Source organism: Pyxicephalus adspersus, chromosome 5, assembly GCF_032062135.1.
Source record: "Pyxicephalus adspersus chromosome 5, UCB_Pads_2.0, whole genome shotgun sequence".
Taxonomy (NCBI): Eukaryota; Metazoa; Chordata; class Amphibia; order Anura; family Pyxicephalidae; genus Pyxicephalus; species Pyxicephalus adspersus.
The window spans coordinates 67454041-67472609 of record NC_092862.1 but is presented as its reverse complement, the minus strand read 5'-3'; the positions used below and the strand labels follow the sequence as shown (position 1 = coordinate 67472609).

General features: G+C 35.9%; 1 long non-coding RNA gene across 3 annotated transcripts; it reads right to left on the bottom strand.

Annotated features, from left to right (window-relative positions):
* Window positions 1–3628: 3628 nt before the first annotated feature.
* On the bottom strand, window positions 3629–17401 carry LOC140331099 (uncharacterized). Of its 3 annotated transcripts, XR_011920859.1 has the most exons (4): window positions 17268–17401; window positions 9403–10505; window positions 4316–4409; window positions 3642–3765 (listed from the first exon to the last, which is right to left on the bottom strand). It is a non-coding gene; the product is annotated as an uncharacterized lncRNA (long non-coding RNA). The 3 variants fall into 3 exon arrangements; XR_011920860.1 differs by lacking the exon at window positions 17268–17401 and having other exon boundaries at window positions 3629–3765; window positions 4312–4409; window positions 9403–11343; XR_011920858.1 differs by lacking the exon at window positions 17268–17401 and having other exon boundaries at window positions 9403–11343.
* Window positions 17402–18569: the final 1168 nt, after the last annotated feature.

Here is an 18569-nt window from a genome sequence, read left to right as displayed (position 1 = left end):
GATTTTTTTTTCATGGGAACAGATTCATCATTTTTTCTTTTTTTTTCTTATGGGAAAATTTTGTTTGGTATAAGTGCAAGGATCTTGAACGGATTAAGGTCCTATACCAAGGTATCACTGTAATATATATAAATATATATATATATATATATATATTTTAACATCATGCAACAGAAATTACAAAATTACAGTGCAACACAAAAAAACAATTGAAATACTTGCAAAATAAATTCTAAATTATTGATATAAAAATAATACTAGTTATCTAGTTTTTTTTTCATATTAAGCAAAAGTGTGTCACATATTTTCTGTGTGAAATGTGTCTTGTTATTATTTTTCATCATATCTATGGAAGTGTGAAAATGCAGGGCTTCCATCTAGCTGTGATATGACATCTGGCAGCTGTAAACATATGAGTAATTAATTTATATATGATCGCATCTAGAGAATCATTAAGCACATTTCAGTATTTCATACCTTTACAGAGTTACTTTGTTTCAGAGTTACAGTGTTTCAGGTTAAAATTTCGACATACTGGTTCTTAAAACAAAACCCCAAACCATTTATATTGTGCCCATTTGTATTGGATGCAATGAAAAGCAATACTTGAGGGTTCTATAGGGTCCATATACACATGCCCAATGCAGTACAGTGTGCTGAACACATGGACATTACTGTGCGTTTGGTAACAAATTAAAATGCGCAATGTTGTGGCATTTCATGCCCAATGCACCAACTTTCATCACCATCTTACCTGCTCTATATTTGTCAGCACAGTACAATGTACTTTAGCGCTTTGCCAAGCAGCCAGAATTGGACTGACCTACTGGAGGACCAGAAACTCATCTGTTGGGCCCTATGGTATAGAGACCTGTATTTACATTTGCAATGCAGCAGCTGAGGGCTAACATCTCAATGTTTGCAGATACACTGTAAATGTAACACTTGCATAAATTGCACTGCAGGAAAACATTTTGCTCTCTAATGGGCAGGGGAGAAAGCTGTATCTTCAAATAATACAATGTAAAAAATGGAACATTTATAACAAAACTAATAATAAAAACATCTGGATCCCTGGTTGCAGTGTAAATGTGTTTTGTCCCCTATATCTATGTTTTCCACCTGGGAAATTCTGCTAGATGTTCCCATTAACCCCCCTAAGACATTTTGAAAAAAAAAATGTTTGTTTTCTGGTTTCTTAATAATTTTTGAAAATATGGTTTTTCATATTTTTCGTGGAGGATATAGTCTCATAATTTACTGGCCCAAACACTCTAAATAATATTCTGATAGTATGGAATATTTTGAGTTGAAAAAATGTATTTACAAAACTAGAATTCCCTATATCAGTCTATCCCAGATAACAACGGCGTAACGCAAAACGCCACAGAAGTAGTAATAGCAAATCCATCTCATGGGAGGAAATTTCAGATGTACCAAAAGGTATTGCCTTGATCAAGTAATTCTCGAATATTTTCTTCTCTAGTACCACCTAACTAGTACACACTGAGCCCTGTCCATTATTATTAGAATTCTCTACATTCCATGTACCAATATAATCCATCCAATCCATAAAAAAGGGCTATTCCATATGTGGAACCATTAATAACTGTTATTTATAGGTAGAAGTATCATTTAGGAAATAAAAATTTAAAGTATAAGTATATCAAGCTTCTTGTTGTCTGTGATATTTTACTTAACCTAACATTGCCAAAAAATTCTAGTACAAAGTACTTTCATTATGGATATTCTCATTAATAATCTTTACTGTCAGCAAGCAAAAGCTACTAACATGGATGAAACAATTAAGCTAATGTAAAGTATAACTATAAAAGTGCTTTCATGTCAGCCAGGTGGTCAGTCGGCTTACTATTTGTGTGCCTATATATCATGTCCTGTGTCTAAACAATATTTCATTATTGCAGAGCAAAGTTTAAAATGTAAATCATTATGTATTTAATAGTCATCTGGTCATCTTTTTTGTGCAATCAAAATGACACTGTGGGGTATAACTGTGCTGACAGATGGAGCTTTATATTCCTAGGAAGTTCTGGAGGATGAAAGGTGTATCTTTCCTGAATAGATATGAATACTTAGGTGCGGTAACAAACTAGAAGAGTTTGGAGCCAAGATTTTGGGACAACAGTGGAAGGCGACCTTGCATTGAAAGCTACAACCCCCCAAAATAGGGGATCTGTTATTGTGAGTGACTTTCCCAGTTTGGGGCTTTTTTAAAGTTGGCTGCTGGAAGCCTTTGTTTCTGTTACCATTTGCTGAAGGAAGCTTTTATTTAGTTCGAAAAAAATGAACTTTTACAACTGTATAGCTGTGTACTATGTGCTGCACAATCCCTCAATATCACAACAGTTGAAAGTCTGAACTCCTATCCTCCATGCTTGTTCTACCTCTGCAACTCCCTGGGCAGTGAAGCCTGGCTTTGGATAAGATCTGACATTTAAAAAGAAGTCAAATATGGCAGCTCCTGTATTTAACCTTTCCAGGTTTTCTTTAACATACTAAATAGTAAATCTAATAACCATGCAACCCCTACAAGGCAAAAACAGAAACAACTAAATAACACATGATGGAGAGTGCAATCTGTAAATGCAGATCCTGAGATTATACAAATCTGCATGCGGCTCAATAAAGGATTACCGAACTTTTCAATTGAGGTTGATTTATTAAAGAAGTAGAGCATGTGAATTGTCACTTATCTTGGTGAATGAGATACAGCTATGCTCCAATACCCAATTATGTTCATGAAAATTTAAACAAAATAAATTTTTATTAGCGCAATTTAACCTCATTTACTAAGATAAACAGCCTATTTACTCCTTAAAGTCTAGTACAGAAGTCCGATAAACTGATGATAATCAGATGATTGTTGCTGGAAACAACCTTCCATGAATATTTCCAGCGACAGGAGAATAAACGAGCACTGTACACACAGTGCCGTTCAGTTTATTAGAGAGGTGAGGGGGTAAGATGAGTGGCACCCTGCTGTGCTTTACTCCACAGTCATCGGGGACTGCTGTACACAAAAATTGTTTGGCACATTTTTAATGAAGCAACCCCAGGAACTCTAGGATCTTTGCAACGTTGTAACTATACCATCATACCTTTCTTTTTCTTTCTCCATATTTTAGCTCATCACAATCTGTTTACATTTATCTTGTCTGCATCTGCTCGGTATATGCAGACAGTCAGAATAAGGAAGGCATTCAGTAGGGCTTGTATACTAAAAAAGTAGCGCATGTTCACTCTGCAAAGTGAGATTTTTTTTTATCTAGCTTTAGATCAGAATGGCCATCCACTGCAAGTAAAGTCTGCACAGCAGCACCGAAGGATCAACAAGTATAACTTAATTACAGTTCAAAAAGTAGAACACATAAATGCTTTAAAATAATGTGGTTTTCTGCACAAGTACGGGGGGGTTAACACTTTCCATGATCCTACCGGAATCTCTTCATTCCCTGCACCTGTATCTCCTTTATGGACTAGGGCAAATTTTACTTTATTACCATTGGCACACTGATTCAGCAATAATTTTGTCATTACTTAAAAAACCATAGTCATACATTTATTGTTTTTTTTTTCAGAAGTTCAGACAAACAAGACTTGATGGTAATGTCTTTCAAACATTTTTTTTTTTAATTTCCAATGCAAACGTTAGACAAGAAGACAAAGAAATAATGAAAAGATGTTCCTTTTTTTCTAATAACAGCATTTCGACCAGGAAATAATGTTTTTTCCCTTTTGCACAATCTGTTATACAAAACAACAAACAAAGGTAAAAAATAGACATTATGCATTATACAGATAAAATGTCAGGAGAAAAAATGAGGGGGAAGGTGAAGAAGAAGTTAATTAGAGCTAATTAGAGTTAAACTAGGGATAACATAAGTCTGAATGGCAACAAATTTCATGTTTTTTTTAGTTTTTCAAACTTGTGAAGTTACTTTAACTGACATTATATGAGGATCAAAATGTATGCCTTTGATATACAGATGCATTAAGTGGAAAATACAATGTAATAGAATGTTACACTAAATTTCTGTTTTACATTAACAGCTGCAAGTCCCATCAAGAAGGACAGGGGGTCTTGGCAGTTAGTTGTACATGTCTGTAGGCCTCCTAGGTTAAACCAATATTAAAGAAGAATTTATAAAAAAACAATTGGCTGTAATCAGGAGCCAGCAGCTGTTAAGGCAACAGAGACATTAGTAATGGATATGTAATTTACAACATAGGGTATGGAGTGCAGTGATAAGGGCTATGTAAAGTGCGGCACAGTATGTTGCCTGTACATACCTACCCCATGCTAGTTGAGCCTAGGAAGTTGGAAGCTGGCAGTACCAGGTGGGCAGAGGTTACCATGCGAGTGGCTGATAAATTTAGAATAGCAGAGGCTGTGAAAGAACAGTGAGAAGCTGACAGTAACCAATACTGAGGGGCAATAAATAAATAAAGTGTTATACTTACACATTACTTTGCAAGCATACACTTAACATAAAAATTGAAATAAATATTTAAATATCTATAGGTTGAGAATGCCAGAAGAATGCAAATGCACAATCAATATAATAAACGCTCAGTAACAGTTTGTTCTGCTTCCTTAGATTCCAAATAGGGTGAGTAGATAATAAGACTATCAACAATACTCATTGAGATGCATAAAGCTGTAGCTATAGAAAATGGAAAAATAAATACTGGCACTGCACTGGTGACAGAACTAGTATATTCATATTGCTGGCTTCTGTAATTGCAGAAATTTTGTAACATTTATGCACATAGCCTTTGCCCTTGTTTCTGCATCACAGAATTGTGGAGGGTTTTAGAGACTCTGGAGAAAATAGCTTTGAATTTGGTTAGGTCATTCACTTTCATCTCTTCTTGAGATGATCATGGAAACTCAGGTGCATTATAGTCACTGTTGCAGAAAGCCAAATAAACAAGAAGGCTTTATATAGAAATCCCCCTCAAGAGCAGAACATATAGGTCAAACACATTCGCCTGTTTAGTTGTATGGGGCATGCTGACATTTTCAAAAATGTACGTTAAAATCACTACAAAGGAAATGAGGTTGAATTTAAAACTCCACTGAGGCATAAAAGCAAGGTGAACTTTGGACTGTCGAAATGCAGTGTTTACCCTTTAACTCGGCATACTGGATTTCAGAGCGTTGCTGTATTAGTGCTTCAAGAAGAAAAAAAAAGTTACAAGTCTCAGCTCCATCTTGTAATATTAATCTCAATCCTGACAATGGCACAAAGCGGTCAGGGGTTCCTATAGATAGTTCTGCCACTTGAGAGTGATTGATAGATAGTCTGAACTCATTTGACGTGTACTGTGTCTCTTGGTATAAACAGGTTTTCTTAGTGGTCTGCTGTAGCTATATAGATTTGCGGAATATTTACATGTCATGTTAATAGCAAAATGGCATGAGGTCACATCTTACATAAATTGTTCTTGGCAATTGCAAACAGCAAAAAAATAAAGAACATCAAACACAGGTTAGAAAGAACAGTTGGACATTACAAGCTTGGACATCATTTAATTAAAATAGCATTTAAAACCATCAACATGCTCTTTTTTAACTCTATATCTTTTTTGTGCTTTTAATTAAAAGATAATTATTATTTTTCAGCCCCTAGCATAAATACAGGGTTTATGTCATTAAAATGTGTCATTTGTGCTTGACTCAAATATTTTAAAGCATGCAATCTAAAATGTTCTTCTATGGTTAGACTGGTAAGCTCAAATGTGTGTAAAGTATGTAATGTGTAGTTAATTAGTGCAGTTATCTAAGGTTCATCAGCTCTCTCAATTCTTAAAACTATGCTAAATTGAATATGACTATGCACAATGAAAACAGCTGAAGCAACCTACCTATAACTATTGTTGGCTCAGCCAGTCTCATAATAGTATACTGTAATATGAGGGTTCCAACTGTTATACTTTGAATATAATGCACCAGTTTGGCTACCTTGGAAATAGTTCCAAATGATCAGCTTCCATGGAAACATTTTCTGAACCTAGAATCAAATTGGAGACAATCCATTGACCCTGTAATGAAAGAGGTCTGGCAATACCTAACCCCTGGCCAATCTGGTTTTGGGTGCTGGAGGACACTTGCCCAAGTCAACCCAAATGAAGCCCTTACAATCTCTATACCTGAATAGATGATATAGGAACAATTCAATCTGGCCTCCTCTTGCAATATTTATATTTGCCTATTATTACCTTACCTGACAGAGTTTGCAGTACCTCGATCTCCAAGCATATAAAACATTATTTTCACTGCCCACTGTTTTGTCTTCCCAGGAGATACAAGGGGTGAGCTTTGATTTACCCAGAGATGGGATTTAACCTATCTATGGCCCATTGTGAAAAAAATCCCTCTCTGGGCAGGATAGAAAAAAAGCAAGGATTCACCCTATTTATACCTATCATATTCTAACAGTACATGTTAATTCTTTTCTGCAATTACAGAGTTCTCTCGATTGAAAACTATTGACTTTTGTTACCTTAACATCTTAAATGAAATAGCTGGACAAAACAAATATGATTGTGCTTAGAGGAAATAGTTGATCAGAATAGGGGATGTCCCCTAAAGATAAGATTGTTAAATGATCCCACTCCTACACCTGCCTTACTGATGGTAAACAGATTGTGCACAAGAATTGTCTCATAAATACCTATATAGTACACAACCTAAATAGAATATAACAAGCAATCTCTGCAGTTATTATATTGTACTTCTTCTTTACTGACTTGGGCTGGTTATCTCGCATAACAGTTTTCTTGGTATTTGCTACTTATGGCCAATCGACAGTTTGCTGCATGCTATTACTGCCCTGTATGGCAGAAATGCATATTGATGTCTAAAGACCACACTTACTGTTGATAACATTGTTATATAATCCAATGTTGTATACTAACTGGACCACACTGTTTGCAGCCTTTTTAAAAAGTAAATATTTTTTTTTATGTTTGTAGTGGTGTTCCATCATATTTCTCTTTGCTCCATGTATAAAAAAAAAAAACTTTGTATGGAAATTCTGTAAGTTGTAATGAAAAATGACCTAAAAAATTGTAATGTCATAAACAGCCATGTATATTTCATTTGTGTTCTTGAGTTTAGGTACACTTTGATGCATTCCTAAACTACATGCAAAGAGTAAAAAATAATATTAGCCGGTAGTTTGTTCCGGCCTAACAACCCCAGCCTATTGCCAGCCGGCAACACGCAGATCAGGAGCTGGGATTAGGCAGGAACAAACTACCTGAGCCGAAGCCGCCGGAGCCCTGGGGCCGCATGCAGCTCTTGAGCCTTCTCTTGCTGTGGCTACTTTCACTATTTACCACGGCCGGCGTTACACTTCCACCACCACGGTAAATAGGGAACATCCCTGAAGGAAAATCCATCTCCTCCGCAATGCTTACGAAGGAGAGGGATTTCCCTTCAGGGGGCATTTCTAGTAGGGGTGGAGCCATTAGGGCGGGACTCAGAGAGTCCGGCCTAGTGTGCTCCTGCCCACCCCATAAATGGCCTAGTGGCCAAAAAAGTTTGTGGACCTCTGGTGTAGACCATCTACTTAAGTAAGGGGAAATCCTACAGGGTTTTTATAAGAGTGAGTGGTGTGGAGATACATGTTCATATTACAATTGTGAAATGGAAATCCCCCTTACTTTGGGGCATCAGCAAATTAGAAAGAACGTCCGATGGAGATCGACCAATATACATGAAAAGAGCACAATGGAGTACCACTCGCTCGTTCTCCACCCTTCCTTCTCCAAAGAACAGGACAGTGCTGTGTGTACAGCGCTCATTTGTTCACTCATTGCATATGTGTACGCAGCCTAAGCAAGAGTTCACATAAAGTGCGGTGGAATGGGTAACAGTGAAATCATTTAGATTGTAACAAATCTGAAAGGAATACAAAAAACAAGAAACTACCTGATGATGAAAATGCCAGTAGCATAGAAAAACATTGACAATGCAGTCAAACAATAAAGATAAGAATAAGAAAAAATTTTCCCAAAAATATTAACAGTAGAACCTGACAGCCCATGGACTTATATATATGTGTTCCTATGAAAGCTCCAGCTCTAGGAAAGAAAAGGTGTTTTGTAAAATGAATTGATGACTAATCAAAGTATATTGTGCTTTGGTTACACAGAAAAGATGACGTTCCACATAAACCTAAATATTACCTTGCCTAAATGCCTAGAATATTCCACAAAAGCACAGCGTACACAAATGGCAAAACACAGGATATTCTGAGGGAAGGTGTACAAAATAAGAACCTTGATCTTTGAAAGGTATATTTGTCAGCTACTATGATTCACAAGGGCCACATAATTCTGCGCCTGGACACAAATAAGCTAACAATCATGTTACCTTAGCTAAAGGCCCTACCAATAACACAGGAAAGGGAACAGAACATTACTGAAAATGAGACTAGCTTCAGCAATTTATTCTCAACCACCTACAACCTCCCAAGTCCCAAGATACAATAAGGGCATGCCTATGGACACTTGACATATATGGTCCATACAGCACCACAGCTGGGAAAATCTGACAAAGAGTAAAATCATCAAGGACAAAAAACAAGCACATTGATATCAGACAACATTACATTCAAGACCTTGTGGACCAAAATATTATTGTGCTTGAAAGTAAAACTAATAAATTGATAGTGAATCCTATGACAAAGCAACTAGAATGTTCTTTATAGACATATGTGCAACAACTGTTCTCATATATTATAATTTGATTAGTATTTCTACCTCTAGGTGATATTTTATATTTTAATGCTTACATTAAAACATAACGAACTAAATGACTGTAATGTAATTTTTCCGTCTCTGCTAAAACCAAAAATGGCTTCATATTGTGCCCAGCAATATCTTCATAAGTAGAAGCCATATCTGCAGCAGCTTTCTAACATCTTTATTTTTATTCTCTTATTAAGACAAGCTCTGATTTTTAAATCTCAGCATCTTAGCATGTAATGTAAATTTTCTATGCTCAATGCACTAAAAGAAGTAAACAGTATATAAAATGTTTTAAACAATGTGCATAACTCTTATTTTCATCTAGATGCATAAAAATGTAAACTTTCCCATTGCCTCAGAACAAACCATCACTCTCTCTGTCTCACATTTTTCTGTCTCTCATGAGGTTCTTAAAATGCTGCTACTTCCTAAATCACCTACAGTAGTGCTTCTAACTATACCACCACCAGAGACGTTTTATAACATTGTTTTTTTTTTTTTTTTGTAACTTTATTGGACATAGTCCATACTGGAGTCTATATTCTATAACCATTTAATTTATAAATTTGCTCTAGTTATCTTTGTTATATCACTATGTACACCTTGTTGAGAGATACTCACATTGGTTCATGTATTAGGTAGGTCTTATACAGACACATTAGCCCCCTGGAGCTCCCCATGTTCCGAGCAGTTATTGTCCAAGGTCTCTAAAGAATGAAAAAATGAAAGAATAGTGTGGCCCATTGTTTTACTCTCTTTTTTAATCAAATGGACTTATCTCTAATAGCTGAAATAAAGGCGTTTCATTGTTTATTTACTATGAATAATGCTAACTAAATGTTGCAGAATGTATTATAAACATTGCAACAAAAGTGTCAGGTACTAGTGAGAATGCACACATGTTCTATTCCTTGTAATAGGAGCTAAAAGGGAGATCCTCCTGGTTAGGGAAATAGTGCCAACCTTCTGGGACTATAACCAAAATAATTACATTAGACAAGAAAAACTCCCCTTTACTGGCTCCTTCTTAATTCTATTGGCAATCCAAAAAGTAGACTTTCTCCACAAGATAGTGAGTCCCTTGGGCGTCCAATTTCAAAGGACGAGCTCTGAGAGAAAACCTGTAACACCCCTTCAGGCAAGTCCCCTGGACCAGATAGATTTTCTCTATCATATCTGGCCCATCACTGTATCACTGCCTATAATTCTCTGTTCTCAGGAGTACAGCTTCCAATATATTCTCCAAAAGCACACATTTTGTGGTTATCCTAAAAGAAGGTAAGATCCCCTAAGCATATGCTAGATATCTGCCAATTTCCCTTTTAAATCAGGATTACAAATTATTCACCAGGATATTAGCCACACACCTACAATCCAATTTACATAAGTTGATCCATCTGGACCAGCTTTTTGCCAACCGGGGAGGCAAAGAACAGCACAAGTATAGTATTAAATTGGATCTATGCATTCATAGTGCAGGGCAAGCCCAATTTCCTTCATCATCATATTCATTCTCATCTTTGAACCTCTCCTGACTACAATGTGGATCTCTCAGAACATTACAGGTCTTGTGCTTGGAGGTTCCCAACAGAACGTTGCTGCCTACAGAGATGAAGTTTTGTTCCTGATTACTCATTTTGTAATATCTCCTTCGAATTCTAAATCTGAAAATTGTAGAGAAAATTCTGAAATGCAATGTCCAGAACAAGCACCGTGATATGATCCTGGAAGTAAAAAAAACAAATTGGTAATACAAACAAGAAAAAGCTATGAGATTAGTATGTTACAAATACTAAGTTTAGCTATATGTTTGCCTTGCCCCTTCCAGAAGCTCCAGTAACAGTTTTCTACACCGTTTAAAATGTCTGCTGCCTAAGAACAAGACAAACAAAGAGGAATATATAGAGTTCATCTGAATAACAGCACTCAGACATTTTAAAATCAGTTTTAAATAATCTTTTGTAGAAACCGAATAAACATTTTCTACTTTAAATCATTTTGCATAAATCTTTGCTGTACACTAAACACTCAAGAGGGAAATATACAAGGACATTGCTGAATGCCTTTTTATGGAATGTCTTTTATATTTGATTGATTTTCTTTGTAGACTGTAGAGTGAATATTTTAATACATTTCTTCTGTTTGCTTACCTGTGTGCTAAGGGCACGGTATAAATCGAAATGCTAACATAAGTAGAAGGAGGCAACGTTATTCAGTGTTATAGATCTTGCTTTGTGGTGTATTTAGTGCATGGAAATAAAAAATACTTTTGGGTAAAGCTTCATAATAATTTATTTGATTGCACATTATATTGTGCTAACCTTAAGTATATTACATGTTTTTGTCAGTGAAGTCAGGGCTGCTTTAATATTAAGAGGAATAGGAGCAGCTGCCCTGTGTACACTATGGGTCTATGGGGCTCATCAGATGATTGCCTGTATGGTTCTCTTCTATCTAAGCCCAACAGCCTAGGACCCTATGCAGACGTCAAACAAACCTACAGTCATGGCCAAAAATATTGGCACCCTTGCATTTATGTCAGAAAATGCACCATTTCTTGCAGAAAATTGTTGTAATTACACATGCTTTGGTGTTATCCTGTTTATTTCTTTTGTTGGCACTGGAAGAACACAAAAAAGCAGAGAGGAAAAATCTGAGACATTCCACACAAAGGGCCTGATTTAATAAAGCTCTACAAGGCTGGAGGTGATGCTCTTTCATCAGTGAAGCTGGGTGATCCAGCAAACCTGAAAAGGATTTCTTTGTTAGCAAATGTTTTCAATCCTGGACAAGATCGATTCCAGGTTTGCTGGATTGCCCAGGTTCACTGATGAAAGTGTATTCTCTCCAGCTTTGGAGAGCTTTCATAAATCAGGCCCAAAATGTCAAAATTGTATGGGCAAAATTATTGGCACCCTCAATATAAATTTTGGTAGCACACCCTTTGGAAGAAATAACTGATGGTAATCGCTTTCTGTGACAATCAATTAATCTTTTACACCTCTCCAACACACTGAGCATTGAGAAAAGAAAGAAAAGCAAAGAATTGTCAGATTTGGGAACCAAAATTATTGAAAAGCACGGACAATCCCAAGGTTACAAATCCATCTCCAGAAATTTAATGTTCCTGTGTCCACTGTGCGCAACATTGTAAAGAATTTTACAACCCATGGCAATGTAACTAATCTACCTGGACGTGGGCAAAGGAAAAATATTGATGATATGTTACAATGTTCAATGTTGAAATAGTGGATAAAGAACCTCAATCAACTTCCAAACAAATATAAACTGAACTGCAGGCACAGAGTAGAACAGTGTCAGCTCGCACTATTTGTTGTAATCTGAATGAAAAGTGGGGCTATGGCAGGAGACCCAGGAGGACCCCACTGCTGACACAGAAACAAAAACAAGCCATATTGGAGTTTGCTAACACTCACCTGTGGAAGCCACAATCTTTCTGTGAGAATGTCCTCTGGACAGATGAGACAAAAATACAGCTTTCCGGTAATGCACATAATGCGACTGTGTAAAGAAAACCTTTAAAGAGGAGGAGGAGGTACACTGATGTGTTGGGGTTGCTTTGCTGCTTCATGCACTGGTAGTCTTGACTGTTTGCATGGTTTTAAAAAATCTGAAGACTACCAAAAAATTATGGGGCGCAATGTAGGGCCTAGTGTCAAAAAGCAGCCAGAGGTCATGGGTCTTACAGCATGACATTTACCCAAAGCATACATCAAAAGTACCCAGAAATGGTTTAAGACAAAGCGCTGAAGAGTTTTGAAGTGGCCAGCAATGAGTCCAGATCTAAAATTCCATAAAGCACCTGTGGAGAGATCTAAAAACAGCAGTTGTGAGAAGGAACCCTTCAAATCTGAAAGCAGCTAGCAAAGGAAGACCAAAATTTCATTGTGTAAAAGACTGATTGATTGTTACAGAAAGTACAGGTACTGGGTTAAGGACATTCGACATACTGACGCCTCCTAGATACAAACGAGGCTTCCCTGCTGTGTGCAGAATGGAAGGGGAGGGGTGGTTTGCATGACTTGTGGAAGAAATCTTTTGCTAAACATAGCTGAGGTTGTGGGTGATCTTAGGGGGGTGAGCTCTTTCTGCAGCCTTTTGTAGCTTGTTTCAGAAGTTAATAAATGTCTAGGCTCCATAAAGATTTTTTTTTTTTGGATGGTTTGTCATTAGCTTACAATACTATTCTGAAATAATAATATGTTGAGACAATCATCTGTCCTAATTGCATTGATTAAAATAATGAACATTTTCCGACTTACATACAAATTCAACTTAGGAACAAACCTACAGTCTCTATCTCGTATGCAACCCGGGGACTACCTGTAATTAACATTAGTTATTTCTTCCAAAAGGTGTGCTACCAAGTATTTCTTTGAGGGTGCCAATAGTTCTGTCCAGGCCATTTTTGACATGTGTCTCTGATGTTTTTTTTCTGTACTGTTTTTTGTTCTTCCAGTGCCAACAAAAGAAATAAACATGAAAATAGCAAAGCGTTTGTAATTGCAACAATTTTCTGTGGTGCATTTTCCGACATAAATGCAAGGGTGCCAAAATTTTGGCCATGACTGTATGAGGAATATGGAAGCTGCCATTGCTGAACTCATTCTAAAGAATGCTAATTACATGCATGTAAAGCTGATCTTTTGGTTTCAGTAGTGTCAGGGACACACATGGAACAAGCATGCAGATAACTGTATGACAAGTTGCCTGACAATAAGCAATGAACAACTGAGCTGCATACTCATTATGAATCAGTAATTAAAGGTTATTACAGACTGAGAACCAGGTAAAAAAATGGCAGCTTACAATTGTTTTAAGGAAGCCATCTGTTCTGACAGGTAAAATAGGACCTATGCTTTTTGTGAGGACGCAATAGTCTCTTTACAGAGGTCTGACCTCCCCAAGTTCTCCAATCAGCCTTTTTAGACTGAAGGTACTATTAGGCTTTAAAGAAACTCCTTTTCCATTCACTTGTCCCACATGTCTCAGCCACCTTGTTTGCAGTTCCATACCAAGCTTCTAAAACTTGGAGAATAACTGCAGGATCTTCATTTACCTTGCTTGGGAAAAGTGTGCGGAACAGGTTCTGGGTATTCATGCAGGTTCAGGTATTATTGGTCTCCTTAACTAGGAGAACATTTAAATTCTGCACTGTTTAATACAGGATATCTTACCAAGTGTTCACCTAGACTGGCAGTGGGGATTGATTAAATTTACATTAAAGGGTATAGTTGCCAACACTCAAGTTAATTGCAAAACCCTTGAACATAGCACAGTTCCTAAAATTGGTGGTGAGGTCTGAAACATTGGTGGGAACATGTCTACAGTAAAAACATTTAAAAACGACAAGTAATTTTTTTTCCTAAAAGCAGCTGGGGGGAAATTTTCATCTATTTTTTATCACATGGCTTTAATCTACTCAATGTTTTTTCCATACTGAATTGGGACTATCCATTGTTGTTCATTGGCACTGTTTTTCTTATTTTTTTTTTAGATAAAATAAAAAAAAAAGCATACAGCTTTATGCATCTCTCAGCAAGTGTCCCAATGCTTTGTAAAAGTTTATTTTCAAATTTACTTTGCGAAAAGAAGTGTAAGTATTCAAAGGAATACTTTCAGTTGACTGCTGCAGATCAAAGCATTGGAATTCTAATGGGCTAAAAATCCAATGCAATTCTACCCCGCTGTGTTAAAAAAAAAATGTATATTTTCCCATTGACACTTAAAGACTCATTTAGAACACAGTACCACAAGTGCCCCCAACCTCCATAGGGTAATAAATAGAATATGTCATAAACCAGCAGTCATAATGGAAATCATAAAAATCATTGAAAATTTTTAAAAATAAGTTTTGAATCGACAAAATTCAAGTAGAATATTGTGTGAACTAATAGCTGCTCATCATTAATACTTTTTAATACGCTGCTCATTATATGTATAGGATAAATTATAGGATTGTATTTTATAGTCTAAAGTCTGCATTTTTGAAAACAATTTTCACATACACTGTAGTGGGCCATGCATTATAAAAGCGCGAGTCTCAAATATCTCGCTGACCTAAATTGACTTGGTCATAATTGAAGACGTATGCTGACAAATGTTTTTATTCATTATGTCACATTGATGGTTTTGTCATAAGTATAGCCTGACTGCTTTATCTTTGTTGGTGGCAGGACCCCCAATTGATGACCCTTTATGAACGTTACATGTCACTCTACATGCAGTATAAAGGTAAAGATCCCAGCAGTGTATTTCATATGCCTTTTATGTAAATATCTCAGTTTAATTTATTGTTCTTTAGTCACCTACTGCGACCTGAATTGACACATAAAGAAGAAAAGGAATTCAAGCGGTGTGTGTGATATTAATGTAACAATGCATTTTTTTTATTCTTCATAGACAGCATTCAGTATCTGAAGGACAGTGGTGACATTTTACATAAAAAATGAACTGAAGCAAATTTAAAGAGCTCATTCAATAGAGTTCAGAATAATATGTAAATGAACCCACAGTTTTTAGGGATTATGTGTCCTTGTACTTGTGACTGCAATGGATAACTATGTATATTGTGACATCTTGGAAGTATTAGAGAAATCAGAATTGATTGTTAAATTTATGATGTAGTCATTCAGTAACATTGACTGATTCTCCCCAATACCAAGGTTTTATATTTTTTAAACAATTATTTCCAAACTTATTTTTGCTGTAACTGCTTAAAATATATTAGTTGGTAGGCTGGTGCAATATACAGTATCCTCTTGGTGGCCAAAAAACCACAGCCAAACATTGGGGATCTGCTGCCCCTCCTATCGATCGTATTAAATCCAAGTTAAACTGTATAATAATCAATGGTAGACTTTTGGGTATCCTACATAATAACTTTGCAAAGTTTCATAAGACATAGATGTGTTATGTATCTTACTGCTCACTCCCTGAGGTTGGAGACACACTACCCCTTCTCTGTTCTTATTCCCCCATTTCCTAATATGAAGTTATTAGGTTATATATTTTGTGTTATTAGGTCATATATTTATGTTTATCACCCTACGTTTTCTGTGTTAACCCCCCTTTTTCTTTTGTTGCTGATGTGTTTGTATTTTCAAATACATACCATACCCACCTCTCCGCACTTCAGTTATATTGAGTTACCCTTCAAGAAGAAAAAAAACTAAAATAGCTCATGCAGTTATCTTCTCCCTGAAGAATTCTTCCATCAAGTTTCCCATTAAATTTTAAACATATCCTTGTGCTCCTTATGTCCTTGTATAGGATCATGCATGAGATATACATATGCCCCTGGCCATTCATATGGGTGTTTGGATCTTGTGGTATTATTTGATTCTGCCGAGAGCTTAATTCTATAATATAAAAACATTTAACATTTCAAGGTTAATACTTCTGATGTTTTAATTAAGCAAGACAAGTGGTCCCTGGGGTAAATTCTATAAACATTTTGAATACAAAATGTGTGCTCAGTTTAACAAATTCATTTGGTTCAAGTACTGTCCGTTTCTAATTATACCCTTGCTTAGTCCTCCATCCTAGACCACCACATTTTCCCTGAATCTTGAAATTTCCAATTTTACATTCACAAGCCATACCTGCCAGCATTTAGTTATCAAGCAAACATATTGGATTTTTTTGTACTTTAGACCAAGGACTGTATTCTCCTGTACAGGTATATAGATCATGCACATTGGCATCTATGTTTTCGTTCTAACCTGTGTCCGTGAAACATTAGGAACCCCACATCTGAATAGTTAATTGGGCTGCTATACTTTGCAAATTACATAAATGTCTAATGCTGGTGGAAACTGTTACATTGCAATTAAATCTCCCAGTTTTCGGACACATGCATTTTCCATTGCCATTGGTACAATGTTCTTTTAGTTAAAACGAATGTTCTTTAAAATGCATAGATGTGCATGCAACTGTACTAAAAGGAATAGGAAGGCTTCCATTATTCTTCTTAACTATAAACAGTACTGAAATGCAGTATGTTTTTTAGCATCTCTATGGGTCTTCCTTGGATTCTGGATGTTCTTTTTCCCCCATTATAATTCATACCTGGGTTCAGCTGTCCCCATTGTAAGCATAAAAAGGAATTACTTAGGCTGAAGGCAGATGGGTATCTGCATAATCTTTCTTGTTCATTTTCTTTCATGAAAAGGTAATGATCAGCAACTGGTTTAATACAGATTTTTAAAATATGTTACAAAACATTTATGCACAATAATAAATACTGTTAAGAATTGCCAGCAATTATTTGATTCTGCAAAACAAAAAAGCACATACAGCTTATGGGAACTCATGGGTTTACTTGAAGTGAATTACGTACAGAAGCAGTAGTGACTTTTTCAGCTGCCCTGGAAAACCCTATTTAAAGTATATATTAACTACTAAATGCAGCTAAGCATTTACAGCCACAATTCTTTTGCTATAATTACAAATTCATACCATACCGGAACTGGTCTTGATGTCTCCATATGCTTTGTTTTCCTTTTATATTAAATGTCCACTGACATGAAAGGCAATGCATCTATTATACGCTGTATATAGCTATAAATAGCATTCCTTGTAATCTTCAGCACTCAGAGACTTGAATATATAAACATTATTTATGTCATAATGCATTTTCATATTCTGGGAGACCTCTATTATACGAATGTGATGAAAGGAAGAAGACCAGAAAGCTTGCCAAGAAATGTGAGGTCAGCATGTCTAGTGGAATAGCACAATTCTTATTTTCAAACAAAGGAAACCTAATATTCTTCAATTGCTAAATAATGAATATTGAGCAATTTTGGCCAGATCACATTGCAGCGAAAAGTTTTCAAATTAAAGTAAACATCAATTCATTTGTACAATTAATTGATGCTTAGCATTTTCAAAGTATCTTGGTCAAATTGAAATGACTTTTTTTCATTTACTAATATTGAAATTTAAATTAGAGACATCAAGTAGTTATTATTAAACCAATTCTCTTTTAGATTAATTTTAACAACAACAATGCTGCAGGCTTAGAGGGTCATTAGAGAAGATGACCATTTGCCTAAAGCTCAACTAGGTTCAGAATCAAGTTGATAAGCACATTCAGTGTTTATTAGCAAATTGGTAGACTAACTCTCTCATAGGCCAACTGTGTTTGCACACTGCACTACATTTTACTTCTTCATATCTCTGAATTGAGCTGGTGAAAGGGTCAATCAGGTATGACAATGCAGAACTTTGACCATGATGATTACCGTGTGATAGCTACAGTTAAAAGAACAACGATGTATTCTTGCACTCTTAATTTTAGGTAGCAGATTGTGATATTGGATAACTCTATTTTGATTTTCTCTTTTTCTTAAAGAATCTGTACCTGCTTCTGTGTTAACTTCTACAACTTTTGCCTGGTTAACTCATGTTATCTTGACACTTTTGTAAGGATAAATTGCCTGTGTTCTTTTATCCTGTTTATTTTGTTATTTTTATTCTGAAACCAATAAAATGATTGAAATACAAAAATGTTAAAAGAACAATAAGCAATAAGGAATAAGGAAGCATCATGCTTTATATCTTTACCCCAGAATATTACAGTCTACATAGATCTACATAGTATATAATGGAATACAATCAAGAGTTTTCAGTTCTGTGAAATTTCATTAAAATTAGGATTTTTTTTTAATTTTAACATTTTGTCAATATGGAAGGCAAAATAAGAAAATCTGCACTTGGGGGGGGGGGGGGCTGAAACAAAACCACCGGTTACTTTACATATA